Below are 23,667 nucleotides of genomic sequence, written 5' to 3' on the forward strand. Positions count from 1 at the left end.
CTTATCGGCAACCGTATCGAATAGAATAGTTGTGTAACATTTATTGACAAGATACGTACCCGTGATGACCTCATCTTCCTCTCGGGCTTCAGCAGCAGTAATAACAAATGCACGCCCCTTTGCAGCAGTGGTATTGGCTCCAGTAGCGGGAGTATCTTTCTTCTTAGGGCAATTTGGTCTAATGTGTCCCTTTTCCCCACAAGTGTAACAAGCAGGAGGAGCTTTGGCAGGAACCACAGCTTTATCCTTCGGAGGAGTCTTACAAGTTTTAGCTACATGTCCCACTTTCTTAAATAAAGAACAATAGCAGTGCACCGCCCTGGGTGGTGCCTTTCACAACGAACACAAAAAGGATAGGTACCTTTATAATTCGTCCTTGTACTATCCACAGGCTTCTTACTAACATTTTGAGTCGAACCTTGAGATGGTTCAAATTTCCTCCTACCTTCACTACTCTTAGTATCAATTTTCTTACTAGCCAAAGCTCTTCTTCTTTTGACCATCATCAGATTTTGAGCCATGAGGATCACAGCATCAAGGGTAACCTTCTCAGCAGTGATAACATTTCCCTGTACATCCTCAGGGAGACCTTCAATATACCTTTCGATCTTTCTTGGCTCGGTAGGAAACATCTCGGGATACAATGTAGAAAGCTAAAGAAAACAATTAGTGTAGCTTTCTATGTCAGTACCCTTAACTTTGAGTTCCCAGAACTCAGCTTCAAGCTTTTGAACATGACTTCTAGGACAGAACTTATTAATCATCATGCTTTTAAGTTCATCCCATGGAGTTACATTAGCATTATTGATTCCCACGGACTTAGCATGAGCGGTCCACCAAGTCATAGCATTGCCAGCTAATGAACTAGTGGCATATTTAACTCGGTCATTTTCCCCGCAGTTGAAGACACGGAAGATGGACTCTAGTTTCTTTAACCATCGGACTAGTTCCACGACCTCTTCACTTCCCTTGAAAGTGGGAGGGTTATAGTTCGTAAAGTCCTTGTAAGAACAAGGTTTCAGTTGATTGTTAGCATGATTAGGTTGGACGTTCCCTTGGGCAGCAGCAAGTAACTGTTGAAATTGCTCAGTGGTTAACACAATGTTGTTAACGGTAGGTGCAGCTGGATGAACCATGATGTCACTACATAGAAGTGAACATAAGTTTGATAAGTTGACAAGTTATAAGTTGAGCAATTACAAGTATGATAAAGATAAAGTATTGATATCGACATGATATAAATGAAACACTTTATATTATTAGGAATGAGGCATTAAATAAGCCTTTATTACACGAGTTGGAAATAGGAAATAGTTTAAGGCATAGCCTTTACATAGATGGAAAATAGGAAAAATAACTAGGAAATATTAAGATTGAAGTAGTCTTCATATTTCTTCTTCTCGTCCTCAACCTTCTTCATAAACTCCTCAATTTTCTCGTTCTTCGCCTTTTGTTTCTCATAGAGATACTCGAGGTTATAATAGAGGTTAGTAACACGGTTGTTGTTGTCATACCCCTTTAGAGCAAGCTGCTTATCAACTCGATTCCTTTCCATATTCATCCAGAAATCAACATCCTCCTTGAGATAAGCAAGTGATTGCTTTCCCCAGCGGGTGTTGCGTTCTTCCTCATACCTCAGCATCATTAACTCTTTTCTTAGCTCAGCATTCTCTTCCATCAGTTTCTTAACTTCTTGGTCTTTCTCGTCCATTCGAACCTCAACTCTCGCCACATGGTGAAGCAAACCTTCCAAGTTCTTTTCGGTAGTCTTTCGCAAGTTCATTATCTCATACTTGGCATCAATATCACAAGAAGGAGATCGGGCTCTTTTTCTGGATGGACCAGTTTCCTCAGGACGTTTCTCCTTATCTTCAGTTATCGGGGTCGGGTAGTATTCGGGATACTTAGGTAAAGTATCCGGACTATAGTTTGGTGAGGGAGGACCACCAAAGCCATAAGGTGGGCTTTAGACTGGTCTTTCAGTGGAAGACCCTTCAGTATCTTTTTTGGTTAGCTTGAAAAGAGTCATTTTGTTTGCTTGATGAAGATTAGACATCCTATCATTAGGAAAGAGACTTTGATTAGCATTTTAAGCTAAGATTATCAAAGCAAAGTTGTTAAGATTATAAGGCAATCCTAAGTGCTTTAAGTCTAAGGCAGGAAAGGTTATAGTTTCCTAGATTGCTAAGGCACCCTAGCTAGCAAGTAAGTCACACATAAAGATGTAATCCTGGTTCTCTATAACAGCCTGGTTATGCTCTGATACCAATCTATCACACCCCCAGTTAGGGCCTGGGTGAAATGTGACTTAATATCAAATAAACCAACATATGATAATACGAGAACAATACGACAGATAATAACAAACTTTATTGAGTACGCAGCGGAAAATGAAATGTCGTTACAAGAATTGAAATTACAATAAAGTAAATGTTTCAAATGCAAGAATAATAAATGCGATAGTTCTTGATCCTAAGTCCAAGTAGCATCACATAAGCAGTAGGTAAGTAAACTTGATCAGTCAGCACCTGAGACAAAACATGCTAAAGTGTAAACCAAAAATGGTTGAGTGAAATCATAGGTTTAACAAATATGTTTGACCGTTGTTTTAGACCACAAGATTTTTGTTTATAAAGTTGATCTCGCAGATCAAAAATTTAATGACCCGTCGTAATCCATCTGGATGAATACATTACATTTGGTTACATCACGAGGTACTTGACCTCTATATGATACATTTTACAAACATTGCATTCGTATTTAAAAGACGAGCTTTCATTACATCGAAAGTTGACGGAATGCATACCATTTCAAAATATATTCAACTATAATTGACTTAATAATAATATTATTGAACTCAACGACTCGAATGAAACATCTTTTGAAATATGTCATGAATGACTCTAAGTAATATCTCTTAAAATGAGCAAATGCACAGCGGAAGATTTCTTTAATACCTGAGAATAAACATGCTTTAAAGTGTCAACCAAAAGGTTGGTGAGTTCATTAGTTTATCATAATCATTCAGTTCCATAATTTTAATAGACCACAAGATTTTCATTTTCATTTCTCATAAACATCATCTCATATCAGGCATTTCGCACTGCATAGAGATAAAAATCATTCATATGGTGAACACCTGGTAACCGACCTTAACAAGATGCATATAGAATATCCCCAACATTCCGGCACTCCCTTCGGACATGATAAATTCGAAGTACTAAAGTATCTGGTACTTTGGATGGGGCTTGTTGGGCCCAATAGATCTATATTTAGGATTCGCGTCAATTAGGGTGTCTGTTCCCTAATTCTTAGATTACCAGACTAAAAAGGGGCATATTCATTTTAATAATCCAGCCATAGAATGTAGTTTCGATTACTTGTGTCTATTTTGTAAAACATTTATAAAAGTAGCGCATGTATTCTTAGTCCCAAAAATATATATTGCAAAGCATTTAAAAAGGGAGCAAATAAAACTCACGATACGATATTTTGTAGTAAAATATGCATACGACGATACTGAACAATGCAAGGTTGGCCGCGGATTCATGAACCTAAATCAGTTGCATACATATATTAACACATATCCCATTTAATCAACTAAGTTTACTTATATTTTATAATTTATTAAAATTAGTATCTTTAAATATAATTATACTTATAATAAATATATGATATATAATTTAATTAAAGTTTTATCGATATAAATGGTAATATATTAGATAAAAACATATTAGTATGTAATATTAGTTGACTTTTAATATATTTTTATATAGATAACATTTGTTAGTTAAAAATAATAATTATAATAATACTAAAATAATAATAGTAATGATAATAATAAAAATGACCATACTTTTAATAATAATAATAATTTTAATAAAAATGATAAGTTTAATAAAAATGATAATTTAAAAATAATGATAATTTTAATAATAATGACAACTTTAATAACAATGATAGTTTTTAATATTAATTTTATTTAATCATGACTTAATTATATTTATATTCCTCTTACCATAAACGTACTTTTAATTATACTTCTCGATTGTAATTACCTTAACTATATTTATGATCGTAATCGTAATCATTTTTATCTTAATATATCTTAACATAAATTATATCTATTTTTATTTTATCATAAGCATATTAATAATAATAATAATAATAATAATAATAATAATAATAATAATAATAATAATAATAATAATAAATTTAATAATAATAATAGTAATAGTAATACTACATCAAGGAAGTAGCCCTTAAAAAAAATGCCCAAGCCCGGGTGTGAACTCGCGACGTCCCGCTAACCCGATGACAGTCCTAACCATTCCTCTGCTTCATGTCTTTCTGGCTAAATTCCTATTTTAATTCTATTAAACCCATCATTCTGTTTCGTTTATCATCTTCATCTTCTCAAAAATTAATCAAACCCCATTTAACATTTTCATTATCATAATAATCTTCCATCATTATTATTATCACGAAATCATCCTTCCTGAATGATAATCATCATCATCTTAATTGTCTCGTGAACATCTCAACATGCATCATGATCATCATGATCATCATCATTCTTATCATAAACATCACATAATCATCTATCATACCATCGTTTTGTGTATTTCCTTAGTTCATAAAAAAAATAAATATAAGACATTTGTTGCTGCAACACGGATGGGTAGTGATCTGGCCCAACTCATCGGCCCAAATAAAAAAAGGAAACAAAGGCCCAATAGCAGCCCGTTGTCCTCCTTAAATCGTTCGGATCCCAGATTCCCAGCTCAATTCATTCTTCCCCAAATCATACGACACCCCAAATATTTCCAAGTTCAATTTTCCTAAAATCATTTCATAAGATCAACTGAATTCATTTCCTAGACCTATACTTAAGAAGTTCTGTGAAAGAAATCGAGATCAAGAACAACAACAACTCAAATTTTGTTATGAACAGAGGCGACGGTGAATGATGAAATTGAAAATCAGAAACTGAAATCCAAATCATATCAGGTATAAATTTCATCTTAAAAAGTGTTTAGAAACACTCGTAATTAATCAATTTTTCCAGGAATACCTTATAGTTCATGAATTGGAAATTTGATCGAAAGGCTTGAATATTCCACGAAGATGAACTCGAATCAATTACTGTTTCTACTTTCTGATGATTTGCGACTGTTATGTTATTGTTATAGTTCATGGATTCGATTACAAAAACTTGAGTGATATAAAGTTTGAATTTATGATGAAATTGAATAGAACTTCCAAACAAAAATTCTTGAATAATGAATATTTGTTCCTCTCTTCTTTTCTGTTTTATTTTTCGTATAGCAGCAGCAGCTGAGGATTTATATGTATAATTGAATGATTGATGTAGCAACTATATCACGATTGTTTTGTAGTGATAAGTGAGATTACAGTGTTGGGTTTTCTTGATCTTGCTCTTTTGTAAAAAGGGTTTTAATGTGTTTGTGCAGGTGATTGATACAGGAAAATTTTAGCAGCAGTAGTAGTTGTAGGTGTGTTCATGGTGGTGTTTTGTGATGGCCAAAACAGTAGTAGAAGAAGGAGAGAGGAGTAGCAGCATTTCACGATTTGTTGTGGTGCTTTTGTTGATAGGAAAATAATGAATCAAGCAGGTGCAGGAGGTGATGGATGATGGTGGTCTACGATGGCTGGACAAAAGGGAGAAGGTGGTGGTTTAATGGTGGTGGTGGTTTGTAGGATTATAGGTACTCCATATGAAATGAGGGTTTGTGGTGGGTGTTTGAGTGACGATTTATGGCCAAACAGAAGGAAACCAACTGCAGTTTATGGTATTCAAAGTGGTGGATGAAGATGTTGGGTAAGTGAACTATAACAGCTCGATAGTAGCATGGGTATACTTTTGGTGTGGTACTCGACAAATTAGAACAGAAACTCAGCAATTTCGAGCAGGTTATGGCGGTTCTTGTGGTTGTGGTGTGAATGTAACAAAAATAACTTCAAAGGTGATTTACATGGTGCTTGAATGAAATAAGAAAGAAACAGAAAAAGTGGTAGTATGCATTAGTGGCTTGATAGGTTGTCATATGTGTCCATAATATCTATACAAATATATAATATAAGTGGAATGATTGAAGTAGAAACAGGAAAGGAGGATCAATTACACTAAAGGAAATAAACAAGAGATATGTGTGGGACCTTGAATTCGACAGAAACAGAAATGCATATATGTACATATATTAATTAGATATGAATTTAGACTAGGAGTTAAAAGAAACAGAATCAATTACAAATTCAAAATATCCATGAAATCGATTGATTAGAATAATAATAATAATTATATAATAATTATATAATTTAAAAATTACAACGTTTAACTAAGTTAGCCGTCGCCTTTCACGGACTGAATTTCGTTTTTTGTTATTAATCAGTGTCGGATTAAAGTATTCAGAAAATTCCAAAATTTTAAATTAAATATATTTGGTTGTTCTGATCATTAAATATTTGAAACCTGATCAAAAAGGTGCGTCTAATATTACTAAATAAAATGTACGGAGTAGTAAAGCTCAAATCGATAAAGTAAAAATATTTTTAATAATCTTAAATTTTATATCACCTAATTTATGGACCAACGTTTATTTCAACTTCTCATAAGTTTGAATTTAGACATGTTCATTATCAATCGAGATGTCAAACGAGTATTACAGTCATTAAGTAATTATATCTAATACACTTTATATATATATATATATATATATATATATATATATATATATATATATATATATATATATATATATAATTTTATTTTAAAAACAACTTAATTATTTTGTATATTATTTTATAAATTTAGTTCTAATAATTAAATAGCATAATATTATTTCAAGTTATTATATATACACACATTTATTTACAATTAATTGTTCGTGAATCGTCGACAATGTCGATGGTCAAATGAATGTAATGAAACAGTTCAAAATTTTTGAGACTCAACATTATAGACTTTGCTTATCGTATCGAAATCATATAAAGATTAAGTGTAAATTTGGTCGGAAATTTCCAGGTAGTCACAAAAAAGTTATGTCAGTTCGTGATATTTAGACTAAACGTTTAAAGTTTGCCCCAATGACAAGTTGTTCTGTCCTTGTCGGTTTAATTTCATTATTAAGTAATACAAAGACTTAGTCAAATGTATCGGGGACATTACTCCCGATAGGCCTACCCCCAATAATTAAGAATGCATTTAATGAGCAATTAAAAATATCACTGTAGGGACTTTGTTGGACATAGCCAGATATAGCATAGTTTAACAGTTGGTACTTGTGTCTAAATTATAAATAGTAAAAGTAGCATGTGTCTCACCCCAGTAAGTTAAAATAAATTGCAAGCAATAAAGAGTGGGGCTATGAGTTCACCTTAGTAAGTAGGAGAGAGTTATTATTCCCTGCAATAGAAGAGTTGGATGAATGTGAGCAGAAAGTCAACCTAATGACATTTAAGAGTAGTTAAATGTTTTTGCCCAAGTTTAAGTTTAAGTATGCAAGTGTTTAAGTGTAGTTCGTTTTACTAAGTTTCCATTCATAGTAAGCTTTCCATGTTTAGTAAATTTCCATTTTTAGCAAGTTACTGTTGAACACTAGTGAGTTATCCTTAATAAGTCAACCAATTATTAAGTGTGCAAGCGAGTGTATGATTACTATAGTCGGGTTTAACATTGTGCACCATACCCAAACATCTATTCCACCGCCGAGTCACCAGAATGACCAATTATTACCGGTTGGCCCAGGATTTCTTGACCAAAATCTAAGTTTGGCATTCGGAATCCACAAGCATCCCATAGTGGTACCAAGGATCACCCTAGGCCTTAAGTAGCGTTGACGTTCGAGTAATCCTCACGTTATCGTGAATGACTATTGTAATCATATGTTATACTATAAGTAGTATATTATAAGTGTTAGTAGTAGTATAAGTGTGTAAGTATTAAGTAGTATAGTATAAGTAGCATTAAGTAAATGATTAGTAGTATTAGGGTTTATTAGTTAAGTAGTATTAGTAATTAGGGTTAAGTAGTAAGTAGTAGTTTTAATCAATTAGGTTTAATTAATTAAAGTAGTATTAATGATTAGGGTTTAGGAAAGTAATGATTAGGTAATGATTAGGGTTATATAATTAATGTTTAGGGTTTAGGTAGTATTAGGGTTTTTATAAATTAGGGTTTATGTATTTAATATATATGTATCGTGTATATGTATGTATGTATATATATATATATATATATATATATATATATATATATATATATATATATATATATATATATATATGTAGTTTATATTTTATATATATATGTCCGCATGCATGTATGTATATATAGAAAAAATAGTTTTTTTATATGTATATATATATAAACCGTATATATATATTAGGTATATACTTATTTGTTTTCTTTTTTAAATATTTAACAAATCTTTTGATAAATCTTTTAGGGTTTAAAGATCAAACAAAATCTCTTTTTTTATATATATCGTGTATATGTATGTATGTATATAAATTTTTTTTAAATATATGTATGTATATTCCGTATGTATATGTATATATGTATGTACATTATTTACAATTAATAAACATATGTGATAACATAAACATGATTAGGTTTTAGGGTTTTGAAGATCAAACCTCCCCTTTTTTATATATATATAGCCGTATGTATGTATGTATATGTTTGTGTGTGTGTGTGTGTATATATATATATATATATATATATATATATATATATATTAACAACATGAATATAATTATGAATAAGATCCAGAACATGAGTATGATTATGAATATAAACATGAATCAAAAGATAGAATTTAAAACTTTGGATTTAGGGTTATACCTTGATGATGTTTGATGAAGATTAACAAGAAAAAGATGTGGATGACTTGAAGATGAAGATCAAAAGCACTTGCAAACCAAGAACACTTTGAAGATCACGAAGAACATGATGAACACTCTTGAAGATTACTTGAAGATCACTTGAAGATCTCTTAATGATGATGGTGGTGGTGTTCGGTTTTCTAGAAAACCGAATGGTGGTGGTGGTTTCTCCTTGACCGAAATTCACAAAGAAAGGGAGAGGGATTATGATTTTTGAGAGAGAATTGTGAGAATGATTTGGTACAAGAATTGGTTTAGCCTAGGTCCCTATTTATAGGTGAGGTTAGAAAAATCTAGAATTAGGGTTTAGTTAAGTAATACTTAGGGAACAAGTTAAACTTTAGGATTAGGTTATGAGTGGTGATTAGGGCCAATTTTAGAGGGGTAATATGGGCATTTCATCTTCTTCTTTTTAAAAAATTTCGGCTAGGGCATCCCATGGAACTTTTTCATTTTAGTCCTTGTATTTTTGGTTGTTTAAAATAGCTCCTTATAAGTTCAAGTTCAATGTTTAAAGGCTAAAAGTTTTAGAGTTTTACATTTTGTTCATGGAAGTTAATTAGCTTATTATTTTTATCTTTTATTAACTTGTCAATTATTACACAAAGTTAATTAATATGTTTATACTTAACAATTATCGATTAAAGTTAAATCGTTAAGTTTTAATTATATTGTTTGGGCATTTATATTGAAAAAATATAGAATGGAAAAATGAGGGTCGTTATACCAGTACTTCATCGTCTTTGCAATTATTGCATATGGACTTATGTGGACCCATGAGGGTTTCTAGCCTTGGTGGCCGGAAACATATGCTTGTCATTGTTGATGACTATACCCGATTTACATGGATTTTCTTATGAGGACTAAATCAGAAACCCTCATCATTATCATTGAGTTCATTAAAAAGATTCAACGCTATTTAACAAACATGTTAAGAGCATCCGAACTGATAATGGGACGGAATTTAAGAATGGCCTGCTTTATAGCTATTTGAAATACCAAGGCATTGAACATCAGTTCTCTGCTGCTCGAACCCCCAACAGAATGGAGTAGTCGAATGACGTAATCATACGTTGTGCGAGGCAGCTCGAACGATGCTTGCTTACTCCAAACTACCTCCAAAAATGTGAGGGGGAGGCCATTTCAACTGCATGTTATACCCAAAATCGCCACATCATTAATAAACGTTTTGATCAAACTCCTTATGAGTTACTATATGGTAGATACCCGAATATCAAATAGTTCCGTATCTTTTGTTGTATATGCTATGTGCTTAACGATTTTGACAGCCTCGGAAAGTTTGATCCTCATGGCGATCATGCCATATTTCTCAGTTATTCTTCGAACAAAGTTGCTAATCGAGTCTATTACAAACGGACAAAGAAGATCAAGGAAAGCATTAATGTCAAGTTGATGAGTTATCGGGAATGGATTTTGAACAACTCGGTTCAAAACCCGTTCCTAACCTGGCTACTACTTCTTCCGTGCAAAATTCAATTTTCTTGAAGAAGGGTGTTCCTAAGGTAACAACAGAGGAACTGGATATCTTGTTTGATAGTTTTTATGCTCCTCAACGGAATTCAAATGTTCAAGCCGTACCAGTTACACCATCACAGTCAACTACTATAGAGACTCAACCAAGTCTCTTTGACGAAGACACAACATCAACTGATTCACCTGTTGCTTCTTCATCCTCCCTCCCACCTCCTGATGTTAATCTTGAATTAATTCAAGATACATCTGTTGATACAATTCCAGTTGTTTCTCTAGATACTCAAATGAATCCATTAGAGAGTGCTACATCGTATCAAATGGATCAAGGCTCAACGTCAAAAACGGTTGATGTTTCAATGGATACCACTGATGTACAACCTCTTCCACATAACAACCGATGGACTAAGAGTCATTCGGTAGATCTTATTATTGGTGATGCATCTACTCCAGTCTCAACTCGAAAGGCTACTCGGAATATGTGTCTATACACTGCCTTTCTTAGTAAGATTGAACCAACAATGGTTGATCAAGCTTTACTAGATCTAAACTGGGTGGTAGCAATGCAAGAGGAGATCAATCAATTTGAACGTTTGAAAGTATGGCGATTAGTTCCAAGACCAACGGGTCAACGACCAATAGGGGTTAAGTGGATTTTGAAGAACAAGAAGGATTCTGATGGAATTGTGGTTCAAAATAAGGCACGTCTTATGGCTAAGGGATACCAACAACAAGAGGGTATTGATTATGACGAAACGTTTACTCCGTTTGCTAGGATTGAGGCTATTCGTCTTTTCCTTGCATTTGCTTCTCATATGAATTTCACGGAGTTTCAAATGGATGTCAAAACTGCTTTTCTGAATGGTCATCTTCAAGGGAAGTTTATGTTAATCAGCCAGAAGGCTTTGTCAATCCCATTCATCCAAACCACATCTACTACTTGGAGAAAGCTTTGTATGGTCTGAAGCAAGCACCGCGTGCATGGTACGAGACCTTGACAAAGTACTTGCTGCATAATGGCTTCTCTCGTGGAACAATTGATACAACGCTCTTCATCCGTAAAAACCATGGTCACATTCTCTTAGTTCAAATTTACGTTGATGACATTATTTTTGGTTCCACGTCCCCGGCCTTATGCAAAGAATTTGGTGACCTTATGGCCAACAAATTTGAAATGAGCATGCTTGACCAGCTTAATTTCTTCTTGGGGTTACAAGTCAAATAATTACCAAACGGGATTTTTATCAGTCAAACAAAGTATATCAATGATATGCTAAAACGTTTTACCATGACTGCTTTAAAACTAATGACAACTCCAATGAGGACATTACTGGATGCTGATGCTAATGGGGAACCCTTTGACATTATGCTTTATCGAAGCATGGTTTGCTCTTTAATGTATCTGACTACGAGTAGACTATATATTACACTTGCTATAACTGTATGTGCCCGCTTTCAGTACAACCCTAAGAAATCCCACTCCAAAGAGGTAGTTAGGATTTTCCAGTACCTTAAAGGTACACCTAACCTTGGAATCTAGTATCCTCGTGGATCTAATTTTAATCTCACTGATAGAAAAAGCACATCTGGATTAATTCAGATGTTGGGAAATAGACTAGTCGGTTGGTCATCCAAAAAGCAGAACTGTGTGTCCTTATCAACAGCTGAGTTTGAGTATATTGCTGCAGCTCACTGTTGTTCACAAGTTTTGTGGATGCAAACTCAACTTTTAGACTATGGCTTTAAGATTTCTAAGACCCCAATTTACTGTGATTCACAAAGTGCTATTGCCATTACTAGCAACCCAGTCCAGCATTCTAAGACTAAACACATAGATATTCATTATCATTTCAGTAAGGACCATGTAAAAAAAGGGGATGTAGAGTTATACTTTGTGCCTACCAAAGTGCAATTAGCTGACATGTTCACTAAACCATTAGATGAACTTAGGCTAAAGTTCTTGATAAAAGAACTTGGCATGGTAGAATATAGTGCTTGACATTCCTTAGATCTTTTAGGACTTATAATTGGGATCATGTGTTTAGGGGGAGTATCTACTTTCTAAGGGGAGCAACTGATTTATTTTGCTTTAGATATTATCTTTCAATGGGGAGCCTTTAGATTTTTGTTAACTTCTTGGGTTTATTTTTCAATGGTTACGAAAGGGGGAGGTAACTCATTGATATCATATTTCAAGGGAGAGTTACTTCATTTTCTTGGGAACATATCAAAATGTTGATTTACTATCTTGTATATCACATTTTAAGGGGAAGAAAAAGGTAGAAAATGAAAAGAAAATAGATTTTCAAAAGTGAATTAATAAAAATCTTTGTTTTATATCTGAAATAATTCACTATGACTTATATACATCTCAGTATACAACCCGTTTTAACAATTGGTATCACTGAAGATTTGTACTTTGTATATAATTCAAAGTTTTTCTAAGTACAAATCTTGTTTTGAGAAAATTCATAAAAATTGGAAAAGTTAAAATTCAAAAAGATTTGAATTTTACTGAATAAATGCTAATTTTAGCATTATATCGAATCTGACAACCAACAGTACAGATTCAGTAAGTTTAAAATTTTCAAAAATTGTCTCAGCCATGTTTTTCATTAAAAATGAGTTAATCTTGAATGATCCTTGATAAAGATTTGTCAAATTTTGAAGTTAAATTGTTTAAATTTGAAAATGGACTGCATTCGGTAAAATAGGCCCATTCGGTAAGGACCATGTTTTCAAAATCATTGGTATCTATAAGTAGGAGGGTCAAAGTCAAACTTTTTCTCACTTTGTATTAAATGCATACCGAATCTGCCTTAAGTTACCGAGTCTGCCTAATCTACCGAATCCGTTTTTCTGTATCTTCAAATTCTTGGTATTTCTTTGTTTTAATCAAATCTAAGATGCACATATTGTAGATCTGAGATAATTGAATGTATATTAACCAGAAAATATTACAAATAACAAGATTGTGACACTTAATTTTGAAAAGTGTTGATTATACCGAATCTGAGTTGAATTTCTTGAATCTTAGATTAAACTCATATGATTAGGATAATTAACATGAAATCTTGTTAAATCTATATTAAATTGGTTGATCTATCAATTGACCGAGTCTGATTACATGTTTAATTGATTATTTGATGGATTCTGTATATACCGAATGTGTTCTTACTACAGTACCGAGTCTGTTCAAATGATTAACATGTTTTTCTGATTTGATTGAGTTTTTAATCGATTATGATTATGTTTTTGGCATGATATGAGACTGAATATGCATGTTTGAGTGATTATCTTTGAATTTTGAAGATACCGAATCTGTTCTTGGCTTGATATCGAGTCTGTTATTTGGAATTTTAAAAATACTTTGATTTTTGAGTTAAAACACTTAACATGTTTTATCTAAGTCTTTGAATCGAAAACTCAAGCTTATTTGGTTACCGAATCTGAAGTTTTCATAAATACCGAATCTGCTTGAATTGTGCTCAAAATTGACTAAGTGTTGTTCTAATTCTATATGTTACAAATTTGATTATGCATGATGATTTTGTAATGTGATGAATATCATGTTTGTCAAATGTTTGTTCATATTTGGAATAAATGTATTTTATAACTTAAAAAATCATAAAAAAATTATAAAATCTAAAAAATACAATGGTTATCAAAGGAAATAAGAATAGAGATATGTGCTTTATGATAACATCTTATGGTCCTCTATTTCTTATTTATACAGCTAAATGGCGAACAATCACTTCATCTACTCTGAAACTAATATCCCCTGCAATTATTGGACTGCAATTCTAGAGAGGCATACGTTATGGCCTGCTCTAAGCTCTACTGCCTGTGTGGCTGTTACAGATTTAGAGCTTCTGAATATAACTATTAGGTTTGTGGAGGCTACACAACCTACTGCTGCTAATCCAGAGGGAGAACAAGCTAGATTTGAATTTGAGCTACGAGGGGTACAAGGAATGAGGAGTATCACCAAGGCTGACTTCAGGAGGATCTTTCAGCTTCCTCTTGTACAGAATGCTCCTGCTTTCCCTGCTACTCAGCAGATGATGAGCTCAATCTTCTAACTTGGATATGTTGGAGCTACTAATGTTCCACCAGCTAAGTTTCAGAAGAAGTATCTACACTCTAGGTGGTATGTGATCTTCTCGATCATCAACAGATGCTTGCTGATTACTAGGAGTGGATCAGACAGCCTAACTGTGCCAATGCTCAAGCTGTTCTACTCATTCACAAGAGTGGAAACTCCAGATTATGCAAAACTCTTATGGGATTTGGTTCAGGCCCAAGTAGATAAACCAAGGGGTTCTTACATCCCTTGTGAAAGGTTTTTCTGTATCTTTATCCATGATGCTATAAATGCTTGTAGAAATGCAAATATCTTTGTACCAGGTACACATGGATTACTGATGAAAAAATTTGGGGAGCTGAAGATGAATACCCTGGTGATTTCTGATAATCAATTCACTGCGCCAATTCTAGATTGGCTAGTGAGGCTAGCTGAACCCTAAGACGCTCGAATGCGTTCTTATTTTGAGGCTGTAGGATTACCTCTTCCGAACCCGGTACAACAAGTACAAGTTGAACCCGCCGCGGTTCCAGTCACAGAGGTTGTAAAGGAACCTGTAGTTCAACCACCCGGGCCAGCTAATCCTCCACTTAGGATAAACCTCAAACATTCTAGGGTAGCACACCAAGCTCAACCTGTGAGAATCAGGGAACCTAGTTCACCTAGGATTGAACCAACCCTTTCCACAACACCTGAGGTGAGCAGTGACACCGATTCTTCAGCAACTGAATCATCTCCCGAACATTCTCCAAAGAGAACAAGATATATGCCTGATGAGATGATTCAGACTCCGCCAACCCGACGAGTAACTAGATCTAGGACTACGACTCCTATCGTATGCCAAACAGTTACTCAAACCATTGGTGATACGGACCAAGACCTAGAGCCTATTAGGTCACCTTCACCCATTTCCGTATCACATCCAACAATAACAGTAAGCCCTACATTAAATGAAGCGCAAGCTTCGGTAGGCAAGAGAGCTAAACGAACGGATGGTAAAAAGACCAATCAGTCCATCCAATCTAAACCGGACTTAACAATAAATCCTACCCAGCAAGATGCTTCGGCATCTAAGGAAGTAAAGTCTTCCTCTGCAGTAAAGTCTGCGTTGACTTAATCTATTGAGGAAACTCAATCATTGAAGTCCAGAACGGCCGAAGAGGAGCCGAAAAATCTTGAAAAGGCATCCTGCGTATCGGCTGGAAATCCTCTTGTGCCTCAATGTTCAACAGGGTCTGGAGGTCCGGCTTATCTTGATGAGGGAGATCTGCCGTGTCCCATGGAAACGAGTCAACATGAAAATCCTTCGGTATATTTATCAGACTTCCAGCAGACTGATCCTTTGGTTCAAGAAATTGATCCGTTGGTTCAAACCACTTCTCTTCCAGATTCTGAATCTCAGGGTATGGAGGAAGAGTCATTAACTGAAAGAGATATGCCACCTCATGGTATATCAATGATTTCAGGAGTCAGAGATAGCAATATCTTTGCGAGAGCTAAACTGACGGGTAGTTCTGCTACTTTGTCAGAGGTCCATGAGACTAAAGTCATGGAGACGGATGCTTCGAAAGTCATGGAGACTAAAGTCATGGAGACGGATGTTTTGAGAAAATTCATTTTAATTTAATTAAACTTATGTTATGACATAATTAGACGTATTTAACTTTAGCAAACGTTATAACTTACATTATTATTATAACTTACACTTTTAAAATTTACGTTGACTAAGTTTGACCAAGGTTGACTTTTGAGTTGACTTTCGATTGACTTTGACTTTCAGTTGACTTTTGTTGACTTTCTAATTAAGGAAACTTTCCTAACTTATAAACATTCCTAAAATGGCAAATTTCTAAATTTGGAAACTTTCCAAAAATAGAAACTTTCCAAAAATAGAAACTTTCCAAAAATGGAAACCTGCTAAAAATAGAAACTTTCTAAAAATAGAAAGTGTGTGTCCGTAAGCTGTTCTAATCAAACCAATGCATATTGAGTATTGTTTTATGTCTACTTGCAACATGTACAATAGCTATCATGCTAAGACTTGACCTAATTTAGTTATTTATATCGACCTTCTTTATTTATAGGTCAGCGTTGTGATCATTCCTGATCACTGTACCTCATTTGCTGTTCGCTTATTTGTGTTGGTTACTTCGTTACTATTAAGGTGAGTTATAGTCCCGTTTTTACATACTTTTCAAAGTATATTTTTGGGATGTGATTACATGCATTTTATTTCACGTTTAGACACAAGTGACAATTAAATTTAAATTATTCATAGTGAGTTGGACAAAAATATTTCCTAGTCTAGTAACTGTAATCATTGGTTTCTACCAGTCAACACAAATCCTACGGATAGATCTATAGGGTTTGACAACCCCATTTCGAGCTAGTCGCGCTAGCAATTTATAATCGGAATGTTTAGTACTTTGTATTTTGTTGTAGATACACTGTCCAGTGTATATTTTTATTGTGTTTGGCAAGGGTAAATAAAGGGTTAAGTGGTTACCAGGTGGCTCATTGATAATGGAATAATGTTTAATATTTTTTAACATTTTTAAATCTTGTGGTCTAAAGTTTATTTAATTATTTAAAGCTATAATTCACGCAACCTTTGTGTTGACAGTTTACTTGCATGTTTTCACAGGTACTTGAGTTTATGTGATGCTTCTGCTGTGTTTAGAAGATCTGCATGCATTTGGGTAGATTTTTATGAAACAATTTATGAAAATTTGGCTTGCATTCGGTTTTTGAATAATTAATACTTGTGGGTTGTTGACAATGTTTTGTGTCAACTTTCGGATTATTAATATGTTGGGTTACTTTTAAACTACATATTTTGGTATGCTTTCCTTTTTGGGAAACTTTTGAAATAAAAGAATGCAATGTCGTTTGTTAAATTTATTTAAGTGCGATCAAGCTGTGGGACCAAGTGACAGAGCCGTTAAGTGTATTGACGGGGCCATCACAGTTGGTATCAGAGCTCTGGTTGTAGGGAACTAGGCTGTCTTAATGTGGTCAACCCGTGGTTCTTAGGGTGCATTAGAGTCTAGTCTACAGCCCGACCCTTTTGCTATAGCATTATTATGCATTTCATTTCGTATAAGTTATATCATAAGCATTTATATCTTTTGGTATGTGGTTTACGGTTTTACTGTTTGCAGATGTCGACTTCGAGCGATAACTCCGTTGCTGCTCCTGCTCCTCCGGCTGCTACCAGACGTCGTGCTGGTCAACCTTTGATCGACGATCCTGTTCACTTCTACTTTTCCACCCTTGCTCACATGAACAGGGGGTTACAATGAAGTGACGCATATTAATGCTCTTAGTGATTGTATGCGTACTTTGCCACAAAACGAGATGATGGACCAGATTCGAGCTAGTATGGATTCGTTTGTTAGCTTCAAGAACAATGTTGGGTTCGAGAATCATAAGCGTAACCGTGAAGTTGATGGTAAGTTCGAGGCTCTCGAGAGCACAGTTCATGGTTTGAAGGCAGAGTTGGAAGAAGTGAAAGGAAAGTTGTGGAAGTATGAGCCTCCTGCCGAGACTCATGGCGGCCCAGCTTATCACACCCGCTCTAAGCAGATGTGATATGATGATTCATGATTGATTACTTATTTCATAAGACTTAATGTCCTTTCATACATACATTTTTGGATTATGTACGGCGTTTTGCCGAGGATTTTATTAAGGTTTTGTTATGGGATGTTTTTCTTTATGTATGAATGGTTATTTTTATGACATCTATTATCATTATCACAGTTTATTTCTGATGTTGTGACTCTTGGTATGTTATATTATGCGTAATGTAGATCATGTATGTTAGGTGCTATGTATGTTGTATGATGTTATCATAAAATATTTATGCATGTGGTGGTTATTTCTATAACAATCATAACTGTCATGTTATTACTCATAGTGGTTGCTGACTGTTATTTTAATGGTTAATCTCTTCGTGTTCGATCTATTCATGTATAACACTGGTATTATTCTTAGTACTAACGGTTGTGTTATTCTGTTTTGAAGATCATGCCTCCTAGAGAGTCCAACGAAGCCCGTATTCAACGTCTTATTACCAAAGGGATAGCTGCTGCTATGGCAGCAAATGCTAATGCTAATGCTAATGCTAATGCTAATGCAAACAACAATCAGGTGGGATGCTCCCACAAAACGTTCATGGCAAGTCGCCCACAGGAATTCAGTGGTACAGAAGGACCCATAGGACTTACCCGCTGGTTTGAGAAAATCGAGTCTATTTTCAGGGTTAGCCGAGTCCGAGAGGAGGACAAGGTTAGTTTTGCTATCTGCACTTTGAAGGATAGTGCATTGACCTGGTGGAACAACTTGGTTAATAGTTTGGGAAATGATGTGGCTTATGGCTTAACTTGGAATAATTTCAAGGAAAGAATGATCACCCGCTACCGACCTAGGGGTGAGCTTAAGAAGTTAGAGGTTGAGCTTAAAAACTTGAAACTGAAGGACACCGAATTAGATTCCTACGAGCAGAGATTCTTTGAGTTGACTTTGTTGTGTCCTAATGTTTATGCCAATGAGAATCTTAAAATTGAAGCTTACATTGATGGGCTATTTGAGAAAATTGAGCATGGGGTTGAATCTAGTGAGCCCCAGACTATTGAGGCCGCGATGTCTATGGCTCATAAGTTGAATGATAAGATCTTGAGAAGAAGCAAGGCTGCTGTAACCGAACCCAGTGAAGAGACTGTTAAGAAAGCTGATAATGGGAAGAGAAAGTGGGATAATAACTGCAATCAAAGCCAAGTTCAGCAGAAAAAGCAGGATACTTCTGGTTCAAATAACCGCAGTCAGCGTGTGTGTCCACGTTGTTACAAGGCTCATGATGGTTTCTGTATCGTGACTTGCAAGAGGTGTTCCAAACAGGGACACATTGCTAAGGATTGTACGGTGCTTCTGCCGGGTTCTGCTACTCCTACCGCAGGTGGTAATAATGGTAATAATGCTGGTAATAGAGGTGGGAATAGTAATGGTAATGGTAATGGAAAGCCAAATAATGGTGGTAATCCGAGAGTTTGTTACGAGTGTGGGAAGTCGGGGCATTTCCATGATGCCTGTCCCAACAAGAAGACTGCAGAGACTGCACGAGGAAGAGCGTTCAACATTAACGCTAGGGATGCTAAGGAAGATCCTAAACTTGTTACTGGTACGTTCTCGGTCAACAATTTATCAGTTTATGTACTATTTAATTCAGGGGCTGATTTGAGTTTTGTGTCGAGTAAATTAAGTCCAAAAATCAAAACACCGTTAACTCCTTTAGACAGTACTTATTAGGGGTGTTCACGGTCCGGTTTGGTCCGGTTTCAACTAAATCTTAAACCAAACCGGCATCCACGGTTTCAACATATATGAAACCAAACCAGACCGAGAAAGTTGTCTTACTGCCCGGTTTGGTCCAGTTTAGCCCGGTCCGATTTGACCAGTTTGACGGTTTTAAGTTCTATTTCTCTCTCTTTGTTATCCATATTACAGTAGCATAACATGGTTGTAGGGATAGTAGGGAATGGTGCCAAAACAATTTGCATTTCATGGTTGTAGCGATAAACAGACTTGAATGCCTATATTGGAGATGTAGGGTTATGTGGGTTACAAGAGATTTGTTAAATGCAAAGTTTTTATTTTAGTTCAACCGTGTATCTTTGATCATTACATGAATATGGTAAACCTCTCATTCGCAACACTTCTGTATCTTCTTCAGGTGGTTTTGGCAAGTTTGAACTGGTACCCAAGTACAAGTCATAATATCATCAGCAATTAATAGATTTTGATAATATTATTTTAATGATTATTTAATATTTAATTAAGTGATTTTGTTTTATAATCCAAGAAAATAAGTTTGAAAAAGATCTAAATCAATTGAATAGCAGACAATCCAATTGTAATATTTGTCTCTCAGTTAATTTTATTCCTTACTGATCAAACCCTCTCATTTTATGAGTTGGTTAGTCCGGTCCAGTCCGGTTTAACCGGCCGGTAGCCTAGCGAAACCGTAAACCGAACCGAGTTTCACAGTTTGGAAATTTTCAAACCGGTGACCGGCCGCCAATATTTAAAATCGGACCGAACCAACTAAATCGATACGGTCCGGTCGGTTTTCGCGGTTTGGCGGTTTTGTGAACACCCCTAGTACTTATGTTGTTGAAATAGCTAATGGTAAAGTGCTCACTGCTAAGACTGTGTATCGTAAGTGTAACATTAATCTGGCGGGTAGAGATTTTGAGATAGATTTGGTACCGATTGAACTTGGTAGTATTGACATTGTCATTGGGATGGATTGGTTATCTGTGAATCGTGTTGAGATTGTATGTTATGATAAAGCTATTCGTATTACTAATGTGGTTGGAGAGCCACTGATGGTTTTTGCAGATAAGAAATGCCGACAGTTAAATCTTATTATCTGTTTGAAAGTTCTTAAACATCTTCGCAAAGGCTGTCATGCTATTCTAGCCCATGTTGTTGATTCCGATAAAGAAACGAAGAGCGTTGGTGATGTTCATATTGTTAAAGATTTTCCTGAGGTATTTCTCGAAGATTTACCTGGCCTTCCACCGCAACGCGCGGTAGAATTTCAAATTGATCTTGTTCCCAATGCTGCTCCTGTAGCACGTGCTCCTTATCGTCTTGCGCCTTCTGAACTTCAAGAATTATCAAGTCAACTCTGCGAGTTGTTATACAAGGGTTTCATTCATCCTAGTTCATCCCCTTGGGGAGCTCCTGTTCTGTTTGTTAAGAAGAAGGATGGTTCTTTTCGTTTGTGCATTGATTATCGTGAGTTGAACAAGCTTACTATTAAAAACCGTTATCCCCTTCCGAGAATTGATGATCTGTTCGATCAGCTTCAGGGTTCATCTGTTTATTCAAAAATCGATCTTCGTTCCGGCTATCATCAGTTGAGTGTTAAAGAATCTGATGTTTCGAAAACTACTTTTCGCACCCGTTACGGTCACTTTGAGTTTCTTGTTATGCCGTTCGAATTAACAAATGCACCTGCTGTGTTCATGGACCTTATGAACCATGTGTGTAGACCCTATCTGGACAAGTTTGTTATTGTGTTCATCGACGACATCCTTATTTATTCGAAGAATGATGAAGAGCACGAAGAACATTTGAAGTTAGTGCTTGATCTGTTGAGAAAAGAAGAGTTGTACGCTAAGTTCTCTAAGTGTGAATTCTGGTTACGAGAAGTTCAATTCCTTGGACATATTGTTAGTAAGCAAGGGATTCAAGTTGATCCTGCTAAGATTGAGGCGATTGAAAAGTAGGAAACTCCGAAGACCCCTACTCAGATTCGTCAGTTCCTAGGATTAGCAGGTTACTATAGAAGGTTCATTCAAGATTTCTCTCGTATTGGAAAACCTCTTACTGCTTTAACGCATAAAGGGAAGAAGTACGAGTGGAAGGATGAACAAGAGACTGCTTTTCAGACTTTAAAGAAGAAGTTGACTACCGCTCCGATATTGTCACTACCTGAGGGTAATGATGATTTTGTTGTTTATTGTGATGCTTCGCGTCAAGGCTTTGGTTGTGTTTTGATGCAACGAAAGAAAGTTATTGCATACGCGTCACGTCAGTTGAAGATTCATGAGCAGAACTATACAACTCATGATTTAGAGTTGGGGGCCGTTGTTTTCGCGCTTAAGATTTGGAGACATTATTTGTATGGGGTCAAGAGTACTGTGTACACAGATCACAAAAGTCTTCAACATATCCTCGATCAGAAACAGTTGAACATGAGACAACGAAGATGGATTGAGATGTTGAATGATTACGATTGTGAACTATTGTATCATCCGGGTAAGGCCAATGATGTGGCAGATGCGTTGAGTCGTAAAGAAAGGGCTGAACCTCGCAGGTTTAGAGCCTTGAATATGACAATTAGAACAAACCTCGCAAGGCAGATTCTTGAGGCACAACAAGAAGCCTTAAAGGAAGAGAATTTTGTGAAGGAGAACGTAAGAGGAATGGCTAAGAAATTTGAGATTCGAGCAGATGGTACTAGGTACTTTACAGGACGTCTTTGGGTTCCGAAGTTTGGTGAACTGCGACAACTTGTTTTGGATGAGGCTCATAAGTCTAGGTACTCTATTCATCCTGGTTCAGGAAAGATGTATCATGATCTTAAAGAGCTGTATTGGTGGACATCAAAAACCGTCTGGACTTTTGGTGCAACCTGAGATTCCCGAGTGGAAGTGGGAAGGAATTACGATGGATTTTATTACTAAGTTACCGAGAGTTGCGGGTGGCTATGACACTATTTAGGTGATTGTAGATCGACTCACTAAGTCGGCTCACTTTTTGCCGATTAGGGAAACAGATTCAATGGAGAAACTTACTCGTTTGTACTTGAAGGAGATTGTTTCTAGGCATGGTGTTCCTGTATCCATTATTTCAGACCGAGACAGTCGATTTGTATCGAGGTTTTGGCGATCCTTACAGGAAGCCTTGGGAACTAGGTTGGACATGAGCACCGCTTATCATCCTCAAACAGATGGTCAGAGTGAAAGGACCTTCCAGACTCTAGAAGATATGTTACGAGCGTCTGTTATCGATTTTGGTAATGGGTGGGATAAATATTTGCCGCTAGCTGAGTTTTCTTATAACAACAGTTATCACGCAAGTATTCAAGCCGCACCGTTTGAAGCTCTGTACGGTAGGAAGTGTAGGTCTCCTGTCTGTTGGAATGAGGTTGGGGATGCTCAACTCACAGGTCCAGAAATTATTCACGAGACTACCGAGAAGATTGTACAGATTAAGGAAAGGTTAAGAACCGCTAGAAGTAAGAAAAAGAGTTATGTCGATAGGGGAAGGAAAGATGTGGAATTCCAAGTTGGAGATCGTGTGATGTTAAAGGTTTCACCTTGGAAGGGTGTGATCCGTTTTGGTAAAAGGTGAAAGTTAAGTCCTCGTTTTGTTGGACCGTTTGAGATTGTTGAGAGAGTTGGATCGGCGGCTTATCGTTTGAAGTTGCCACAAGAACTCAGTGCTGTTCACGATGTTTTTCATGTATCGAATTTAAAGAAGTGTATGGCCGATTCCTCTGGAAGAACTTCATGTTGATAAGCAACTTCATTTTATTGAGGAACCCATTGAAATTATGGATCGAGAAGTTAAGACTCTTAAGCAGAGCCGAATTCCTATTGTCCGGGTTAGAT

This window comes from Rutidosis leptorrhynchoides, chromosome 11, assembly GCF_046630445.1.
Source record: "Rutidosis leptorrhynchoides isolate AG116_Rl617_1_P2 chromosome 11, CSIRO_AGI_Rlap_v1, whole genome shotgun sequence".
NCBI classification, from domain to species: domain Eukaryota; kingdom Viridiplantae; phylum Streptophyta; class Magnoliopsida; order Asterales; family Asteraceae; genus Rutidosis; species Rutidosis leptorrhynchoides.